Genomic DNA, 10,798 nt, shown 5'->3' on the forward strand with positions numbered 1-10,798 from the left:
ACCATGTCAAGATTCCCATATTTCTATACACTATAAACAGTCTTGAAAATACTTAAACGTCTTAGCCGTTTATCGCCGACGTTTGAACGCAATTATGCATTTAAGCGAAGCTTGAAAATAATGTTTTAAGTAAATGGTTATTTTTAGCGTAAAATCGATTTACTTTCACCATGGAACTGTTCAAGGTTAATTTGCTTATTTCACCATAAATAAAGAAATGAAAGGAGATGTACAATATTGTTACTTTCTTGCCGAAGTTTTTCTTCAACATCCTGTATCTAAAACACGCAATAAATATAAATAACTATGTTATGAGCAAACCATTCGGTTCAGGATTAAAAACCCGGCGATTTGCGGAAAGTTAAACTACGACTGTATTAGTGATGGCCTAACCGAAGAGGACAATAAATTCTTATTGGCGTTGCGCAGCAAAGCGAAAATGATTAAACGATGATTTTCTGTTTCTGTCTGTCATTAGAAACGTAAGCTTTGCCGCTATTCTGTTCGACTTGTACCTTAGAGTTATACCCATGAGTTCACGATTTATTCCACGTTTCTTTTTAACAATAAATAGCTGTATATGTTGATGACAAAGTAAGGCGCTTACAGGGTAAGACTCCTTACTGTAAACCTGTATGGAAACCAAGAAACTTATATGTGGACACCGTCACTGGCAACTGGACAGTTTTCAACCGACACATTTCACCATACACATTCGAATGGTCACAGCCACGGCCCTTTATTGGCGATTTCCCTCAACCTATTAAAATGGCTGCCCAGTTCAGTAAGCGGTAACCATGAGTTGGCCAGTGGCCCCGAATAAGAACCTTTTCCTGCGATAATGTCATTGTTGTAAGCTACTATTCCTTAAAAGGTTTTAAGTTCCATTTTGTGGACATGAAAGTTGTGGGTTGCTGTTTAATTCCTTAATTGCTGATGCTACTTAATGGCAACTAAACAAACTTGGTTTTGGGAAGCCAAGTCCCAGCGAGATCTCTTCAATTATTCAAAGGGTCTTAGACACCTTATAGCGGACAATTTTCAAGTTTACACCTCTGCCTAAAGTGCTCTGCTGCCATAACAAAAGTGATCTTTTTTTATTACATATTTCACCACAACAAGTATTCTTTAGAATTACTCTTCCAGGTTTCATTGATTACCTGGTTCTACTGTTTACTTGAAAGACTTTTCCATGTTGAATAACTTCATGAAGAAGTTGAGGCATCGCAGTCGAGCTGGTCCGTTATGAGCTGTCTATATACCTTTTTCCGTCCACGCCAGCTGGTAATAAGTCATGGGTCACCGTTTATCGGCTTTTCATTACTAACACGAACATGCAATGATTGCTTAACCAAAAGCTTTTTCCGGGTTGTCCGTGAAAGTATGCAATGGCTTATGGTAAGTAAAAGCTGGCCTTTAAGGTAAGTGATGAGTTCATTGCAGTAGCAGTATAGGGCACAAATGTAATGAAGAGACAAGTTTAATAAAGTTTGGTCAGCAATTGCAAATGTAATAATGTAACAAGTGTAATAAGGTTTGGTCACAATAATGTCACAAGGGTACCTAGGGTAAATTCTCTTCAGACAATCATCTTAAAACATTTGTTAAAAGGGCCAAAAAAATGAATGGTTACACGTACAAAATTCCCAGTGGTGAAGAATGCAGGATACTTTCGAAACATATTTCACCATACATGCTTTTTATGTGATCTTCTGACTCCATCAAAGATTCTTGTCCTTTAAGCAGGTTTGGAGAACTTAGGAGACTTACTTGTAAGCGGCTAAGAAGTTCAAAGCTGTTGTTAATTCATTGGAGTTAGTTTTCGATCATTCTAGATGGTAGCTCGTTTCAGTAAGGCGAGGCCCTACAGTGCCTTGTAGGGAACACCACGAGTTCAAAAATTATACGGCATAATTCTTGAACTCGTGGAGTTCCCTACAAGGCACTGTTAAAGGTTCTCAACATGCCGTGGACATGTTATGTAAATTTTTGATTGGTGATGTTATTTACGAGAGGTTTAAGTGCCAAATAAAAAAAAATTACTGCATTTGAATGGAAATAAGGTCAATTCTCGTCGAAATATGTTTTTTAGGAAAATCGAGAAGATAGCTTTCTAAGCAGCTCGAACGTTTGACTCGTTCTCAAAAGAAGCACAACGTTCAACAGACAGTCACTATTCTTTTCTACCACCGAGTATCATCTTCGGGCCTTATTCTTTCCCGAAGCCACCCTTCTTGGTGTATGAAGTTTTTATTTAAATCTACTTCAAGCTTACAAAAAGGTAAACATCGGTGGTGATTAGGTGTCGAAATCGTTAGTTTTTCTTTTTATCAGTAGATTTCTTTTTACAGTTTTTTTCTCCTGGAAAGAATGTCGACACACCCACGTCACCGTTATATGCGGATAAAAAGTACACGCACCAAAACAAGTTTAAGATTATTTTACCTTGCAATAACAAATGAGCTGAAATATCATTGTTTTACATAGTGATTCAATAAAAGGTGAGTGAAAGTCAAAAACGATATTCCACTAACCACACCTGTAAAAACGCCTTTTCCGTTATTAGGAAGAAACTTAAAAGGATTATTTTCGCTTAGTTTTCGTCAAGAATTCACCAAAGGTTTATAAACAAAGAAAAACTAGTCGAAACACGAATTTAAGAAAATGGAGGTGAGACGTTTGACTTGTTGTTGTCTATTAAGGAACTCGAACAACATTCAAGTGACTGTTCTTTTTTACAACTAGTTATGATCTTTGGCACCGGTCTTATTTTTTTTATACTTTGTCGTTATATGAGGATAAAAATAAAATACCCCAAAGCAACAAATTATCCGAACTATGAACTTTTAAAGAAAAATATATAGAATAAATGGTAAAAGAGGGTCAATAACGAGATTCTACTAACCACGCGAAATGAAAAGCCTCTTCCATTATTAGGAAGTAGTTAAAAGAAAATGATTTTACAAGGTTTAACTAAAGATGTTGCTATAAATACAGTAGATGTATATAAATTCATATCTGGTAGTGGAAACATGGTTTTTAGGAAAATCGAAAAGAAAGATTTGTAACTGAGAAGCTCTAACGTTTGACTCGTTGTTGTCAGAGTAAGCACAGCGGTCAAGAGACTATTCTTTTCTACCACCAATATATGCGGATAAAATGTACTCGAATCAAAGCAAGTTCAAACTTCTTTTACCTTGTAATAACAAATAAACTAAAATATGGATTGATTTACACAGAATAATTCAATGAATGGTGAAGGACGATCATAAACGAGGTTCTACTAACCACGTCCATTACAAAGCCTTTTCCGTTATCAGTAACAAATGTAAATGGGTTATTTTCAAAGATTTCGTTAAGAATTCACCAAACGTAAACAAAAGAGAAATGCTTCTCGTAACATGGATTTCGTATACAAAAGAGAAATGCTTCTGATCTCGTAACACAATTTTTCGGAAAATAGAGGAGTTCAGATGTTTCACTCGTTGAAACAGTTTGAGTAGAATATAAAAAAAACTGCATTCAATTGACTGTTCTCTTTTACCACTAGTTATCATCTTTGAGCGTTCGTATTCTTCTCCGAAGGAAACCGTCTTTGTGTATTAAGAATTTTTAATGTTTATTCTCATCCATGCAATCAACAGTCTTTCCATTAAAGATTACAAAACGCTTAAAATTGGTGGTAATGTTAATTTTCTTAATTATTGACTTCAAAATAGTGGGTTATGTCGAAAAAACAAATTTTTTCCAGAGAAGACCATTTTTAAAGGCATCATTTTGACTCTTTCAAACTGCGACATGCTATATAATTCGTCGCTAGTACTCTCTAGGTTGGATCCCGCTTTAGTCATAGCGGCGTACAATATTGCTTGTCCTCAACTTAACTGAGACACTTTGATTTCCCTTTATGCTGTGCTATTGATGTTGGAAAGAGTGTGGACCCTTTTACAACGGTTTTCAGCTGATGCCAAGGTCACGCATGCACAAGACATCTCTTCTGTTATAGCAACAAATAAGCTGAAAAGTAAAGTTCTAAAGAATGATACAATAAATGGTAAAAACTTAAGAATAATTGAATGAATGGTAAAAGACGGTCAAAAAAGTGCCTCTACGTACCGCACGCAACGGAAAGCCTTTCCCATTATTAAAAAAGAGGTTTAGCAAATTGATCTTTCACAGTTTAGCCTAAAACATTGCTACATAAGGTCAATTCTCCTCGAAATATGTTTTTTAGGACAATCGAGAAGATAGCTTTGTAAGCACCTCGAACGTTTGATTCGTTGTTGTCAAAAGAAGCACAACGTTCAACAGACAGTCACTATTCTTTTCTACCACCGAGTATCATCTTAGGGCCTTATTCTTTCCCGAAGCCACCCTTCTTGGTGTATGAAGTTTTTATTTAAATTTACTTCGAGCTTACAGAAAGGTAAACATCGGTGGTGATTAGGTGTCGAAATCGTTAGGTTTTCTTTTTATCAGCAGATTTCTTTTCACAATTTTTCATTTTGAAAAGAATGTCGACACACCCACGTCACCGTTATATGGGAATAAAAAGTAACGAAAATATGGATTGATTTACACAGAATAATTCAATAATGGTGAAGGAGGATCATAAACGAGGTTCTACTAACCACGTCCATTGAAAAGCCTTTTTCCGTTATTAGTAACCAATTTAAATGGGTTATTTTCAAAGATTTCGCTAAGAATTCACCAAACGTACACAAAAGAGAAATGCTTCTCGTAACACGGTTTTTCAGAAAATGGAGGAGTTCAAACGTTTGACTCGTTGAAACAGTTTGAGTAGAATATAGAAAAACAGCATTCAATTGACTGTTCAATTTTACCACTAGTTATCATCTTTGAGCGTTCGTATTCTTCTCCGAAGGAAACCGTCTTTGTGTATTAAGAATTTTTAATGTTTATTCTTATCCATGCAATCAACAGTCTTTCGCGTTAAAGATTACAAAACGCTAAAAACTGGTGGTAATGTTTTATTTCTTAATCATTGACTTCAAAATAGTGGGTCGTGTGGAAAACAGAAATTCTTTCCAGAGAACATTATTTTTAAAGGCATCATTTTTTTATACTTTCAAACAGCGACATGCTATAATTTCTCGCTAGTACTCTCTAGGTTGGATCCCGGTTTAGTCACAGCGGCGTACAATATTGCTTGTCCTCAACTTAACGGAGACACTTTGATTCCCCTCTATGCTGTGCTATTGATGTTGGAAAGAGTGTGGACCCTTTTACCACAGTTTTCAGCTGATGTCAAGGTCACGCATGCACAAGACATCTCTTCCGTTATAGCAACAAATAAGCTGAAAGGTAAAGTTTTAAAGAATGATACAATGAATGGTAAAAGAGGGTCAAAAAGGTGCCTCTACGTACCGCGTGCAACGAAAAGCCTTTCCCATTAATAAATATGGAGTTTAGCAAATTGATCTTTCACAGTTTAGCCTAAAACATTGCTACATAAGGTCAATTCTCGTGGAAATATGTTGTTTCGAAACATCGAGAAGACAGCTTTGTAAGCAGCTCCAACGTTTGATTCGTAGTTGTCAAAGGAAGCACAATATCAACAGACAGCCACTATTCTTTTCTACCACCGAGTATCATCTTAGGGCCTTATTCTTTCCCGAAGCCACCCTTCTTGGTGTATGAAAGTTCAATTTAAATCTACTTCAAGCTTACAGGAAGATAAACATCGGTGGTGATTAGGTGTCGAAATCGTTAGTTTTTCTTTTTATCAGTAGATTTCTTTTTACAGTTTTTTTCTCCTGGAAAGAATGTCGACACACCCACATCACCGTTATATGCGGATAAAAAGTACACGCACCAAAACAAGTTTAAGATTATTTTACCTTGCAATAACAAATGAGCTGAAATATCATTGTTTTACATAGTGATTCAATAAAAGGTGAGTGAAAGTCAAAAACGATATTCCACTAACCACACCTGTAAAAACGCCTTTTCCGTTATTAGGAAGAAACTTAAAAGGATTATTTTCGCTTAGTTTTCGTCAAGAATTCACCAAAGGTTTATAAACAAAGAAAAACTAGTCGAAACACGAATTTAAGAAAATAGAGGTGAGACGTTTGACTTGTTGTTGTCTAGTAAGGAACTCGAACAACATTCAAGTGACTGTTCTTTTTTACAACTAGTTATGATCTTCGGCACCGGTCTTATTTTTTTGATACTTCTTCGTTATATGAGGATAAAAATAAAATACCCCAAAGCAACAAATTATCCGAACTATGAACTTTTAAAGAAAAATATATAGAATAAATGGTAAAAGAGGGTCAATAACGAGATTCTACTAACCACGCGAAATGAAAAGCCTCTTCCATTATTAGGAAGTAGTTAAAAGAAAATGATTTTACAAGGTTTAACTAAAGATGTTGCTATAAATACAGTAGATGTATATAAATTCATATCTGGTAGTGGAAACATGGTTTTTAGGAAAATCGAAAAGAAAGATTTGTAACTGAGGAGCTCTAACGTTTGACTCGTTGTTGTCAGAGTAAGCACAGCGGTCAAGAGACTATTCTTTTCTACCACTAATATATGCGGATAAAAAGTACTCGCATCAAAGCAAGTTCAAACTTCTTTTACCTTGTAATAACAAATAAACTAAAATATGGATTGATTTACACAGAATAATTCAATGAATGGTGAAGGACGACCATAAACGAGGTTCTACTAACCACGTCCATTACAAAGCCTTTTCCGTTATTAGTAACAAATGTAAATGGGTTATTTTCAAAGATTTCGTTAAGAATTCACCAAACGTAAACAAAAGAGGAATGCTTCTCGTAACACGGTTTTTCAGAAAATGGAGGAGCTCAGGCGTTTGACTCGTTGAAACAGTTTGATTAGAATAGAAAAACAGCATTCAACTGACTATTCTATTTTACCTGTAGTCATGATCTTTAACCGTTCGTATTCTTCTCCGAAGGAAACCGCCTTTGTGTATTAAGAATTTTTAATGTTTATTCTCATCCATGCAATCAACAGTCTTTCTGTTAAAGATTACACAAAGCTAAATTACAGAAAGCTAAAAACTGGTGGTAAATAGGTTAATTTCCAAAATGTTAATTTTCTTAATCATTGACTTTAAAATACTCGGACACGTTGAAAAAAGAAATTCTTTCCAGAAAACCGGCACCATTTTTAAAGGCATCATTTTTTTATACTTTCAAACAGCGACATGCTATAATTTCTCGCTAGTACTCTCTAGGTTGGATCCCGCTTTAGTCAAAGCGGCGTACAATATTGCTTGTCCTCAACTTAACGGAGACACTTTGATTCCCCTCTATGCTGTGCTATTGATGTTGGAAAGAGTGTGGACCCTTTTACCACGGTTTTCAGCTGATGTCAAGGTCACGCATGAACAAGACATCTCTTCCGTTATAGCAGCAAATAAGCTGAAAAGTAAAGTTCTAAAGAATAATACAATGAATGGTTAAAACTTAAGAATAATTTGATGAGTTTTGATGAATGGTAAAAGAGGGTCAATAAGGTGTCTCTACGTACCGCGCGCAACGAAAAGTCTTTGCCATTAATAAAAAAGGAGTTTAGGAAATTGATCTTTCACAGTTTAGCCTAAAAAATTGCTACATTTGAATGTGAATAAGGTCAATTCTCGTCGAAATATGTTTTTTAGGTAAACCGAGAAGATAGCTTTGTAAGCACCTCGAACTTTTGACTCGTTGTTGTCAAAGGAAGCACAACGTTCAACAGACAGTCACTATTCTTTTCTACCACCGAGTATCATCTTAGGGCCTTATTCTTTCCCGAAGCCACCCTTCTTGGTGTATGAAGTTTTTATTTAAATTTACTTCGAGCTTACAGAAAGGTAAACATCGGTGGTGATTAGGTGTCGAAATCGTTAAGTTTTCTTTTTATTACTAGATTTCTTTTCACAGTTTCCAACCCTGGAAAGAATGTCCACACTCCCACGTCACCGTTATATGCGGATAAAAAGTACACGCATGAAAGCAAGTTCGACTTCTTTTACCTTGTAATAACAAATAAACTAAAATATGGATTGATTTACACAGAATAATTCAATGAATGGTGAAGGAGGATCATAAACGAGGTTCTACTAACCAAGTCAAGTCAAGTCAATTTTTATTTAAACTCACACAGAATAATTATGATTAATACAAATTAGTGCTTTAAAATATAAAATCAAGAGATTGTGAAGGGAGAGAAAATTTCAATTGTAGGTTCATTGTGCAGAGTTTGGGACACTTAAATAGTTCGTGGAACTAACCGAGTAGGTGACCCAAACAAGAATATGAGTAGAAGGAATATAGATGCAAAATAGTTGTTTTAGATAAAAAGTATTACTTCATTAATTAAATAGTAGTTAAGATAATATAATCGTAAAACTGATTAGGAATCAATAATAGTATTATAACCATCAATCAAAGAATTTTTGATGTGTTGACAAAAACTGGAAAACGGCTTGATTTTCTTAACATCAATAGATATAAAATTAAAGAATTCCAAAGTTTTGGACCAGTGTAACTGAGAGAACGAATGCCGTATTGAGTGGTATGAACAGATTTAGCAAACAGATTATCAATCCGTGATTGACGTGTATTATATGAATGAATTGAAGATACTGGGTAAAATAATTAACAAAACAAGAAGGGCTTAGTTTATGGTACCACTGATAAACAAAAGAAAGAATTTCAAGATGAATTATATCAGCAATTTTAGGAGTCTGAGAGACTTCAGCAATGGCTCAGAATGAGATCTAGGGTCGGAAAAAGTCATTATTCGGACGACTCGTTTTTGCAAAGTATAGTTACTGGTTTTTTGTTAGGTATGTGAGACCCCAAACTTGAATACCATAAGTAGGAAAGGGGTAAATAAGGGAATAGTAAAGCATAATAAAAAAAACCTTTTCCGTTATTAGTAACAAATTTAAATAGGTTATTTTCAAAGATTTCGCTAAGAATTCACCAAACGTATACAAAAGATAAATGCTTCTCGTAACACGCTTTTTGCAAGAAAATGGAGGAGTTCAGACGTTTGACTCGTTGAAACAGTTTGAGTAGAATGGAAAAACAGCATTCAACTTAAGCCCCATTTACACGGCAGAAAATTTTTGGCGCGGCTTGGATGAAAGCCGGGTACGCGTACCAAAAAAATAGTACTGATTACTCATTTACACGTTCTTTTTTCTACCGTGCTAAACGATGTGAAATTATGATTTGGTACGGGTAAAAGGCTCAACATCTCGGCCAGCGTACTCGATTCTTGCCTAGTGCGCATGCTACTTCCTCTGTAAAAACATGGTGGACGAAAAGTTCATTAGAATTCCCACAGCCGCATGTAGTCTACGCACAAGGAACAAATGGGTGGTCACTGAATACTGGTGCGGTTATTGAATTATTGTGTGGTTATTGAACACACTGAACAAACGGAAAAGTATTTACCACTTAGTTAATGCTAAACATTTATATTAAAATATTCTAACGTATTTGTGGCTATTTCCCCCCAGCAGCATGTTGTCCACGCTCATCAATGAACTAACGTGTGGTCATTGAACTACTGTCGTGTTTATTGAACTTTTGGTTTATATTGAACTAACGAAAAAGCTCATCTGTACATGCTCTCCCACACTGGTGCTGACCAAAGGCACGAAGGCTCATCAGAGAAAAGTTAGCTCGGCACGGCTAATCGTTTACACTGCACACTTTAGGCCCGTTTACACGACCGAAAAAATTGGAACGGCCCGGATAAAAAAAAGAACGGCTCCGACAAAATTCGACGTGTAAACGGTACTTGACCCGTTCCAGTTGTATCCGTTCCGTTCCCTAAAAGGTCCATAGGCGGCTATGGACCCCTTTCGGAACGGAACCGATAAAAAACGGTTCCGTACCCACATTTTTGTTTTCTTTTCAACGTGTAAACGCTCGCCCTTTTTTCGGTACCGTTCTGTTACGTTTTTTATGAGCCCGTGGTACCCCACGTCAGTTGTTTAGCGCACGTCACATGGGTGTTGGAAGAAGAAACTGGAAAGTATTCTTCGACACTCGAAAGCTAGCATACCACTGATCGTCAGAGTAAGTGCTGTATGTAAGATCAAACCAAGCGCTTGTTCTTGGAATTTGCCAGAAGCTCCTTTCGACTGTGAAGTGCGATACAAGGGCTGTTAATAGGAGAACCGTAAGCCTTGTTTTTCTCCTAATTCGGTACATTTTCTCAGAAGAACTTTGACGAATCGCACGCGCTGTCAAACGTGAATTTCGTGTTCTCTTCTTTAGAAGAAACCAGAAAAGTGCTTGTAAACCTGCATCCATGATTGTCGGAGATACGCACATTTATACGCACTACGTATTTATACGCACGTTTACACGACTAAATCTATCCGTGCCGAACCAATTTTTTGGGTACGCGTACTTTTTTCATCCGAGCCGTGCCAAAAATTTTCGGCCGTGTAAATGGGGCTTAACTGTTTTATTTTTCCCTAGTTATCATCTTCGACCGTTCGTATTCTTCTCCGAAGGAAACCGCCTTTGTGTATTAAGAATTTTTAATGTTTATTCTCATCCATGCAATTAAGTCTTTCTGTTAAAGATTACAGAAAGCTAAAAACTGGTGGTAGAGAAGATAGCTTTAGACGGAGCTCAAGTGTTTGACTAGTTGTTGTCAGAAGAAGCACAACGTTCAACAGACTATTCATTTCTACCACCAATTATCAACTTCGGGCCTTATTCTTTTCTGAAGCCACCGTTCTTGGTGTATGAAGGTTTTACTTAAATTTATTTTAAGCTTACAGAAA

Source organism: Porites lutea, chromosome 1 (genome assembly GCF_958299795.1).
Source record: "Porites lutea chromosome 1, jaPorLute2.1, whole genome shotgun sequence".
Lineage (NCBI taxonomy): Eukaryota > Metazoa > Cnidaria > Anthozoa > Scleractinia > Poritidae > Porites > Porites lutea.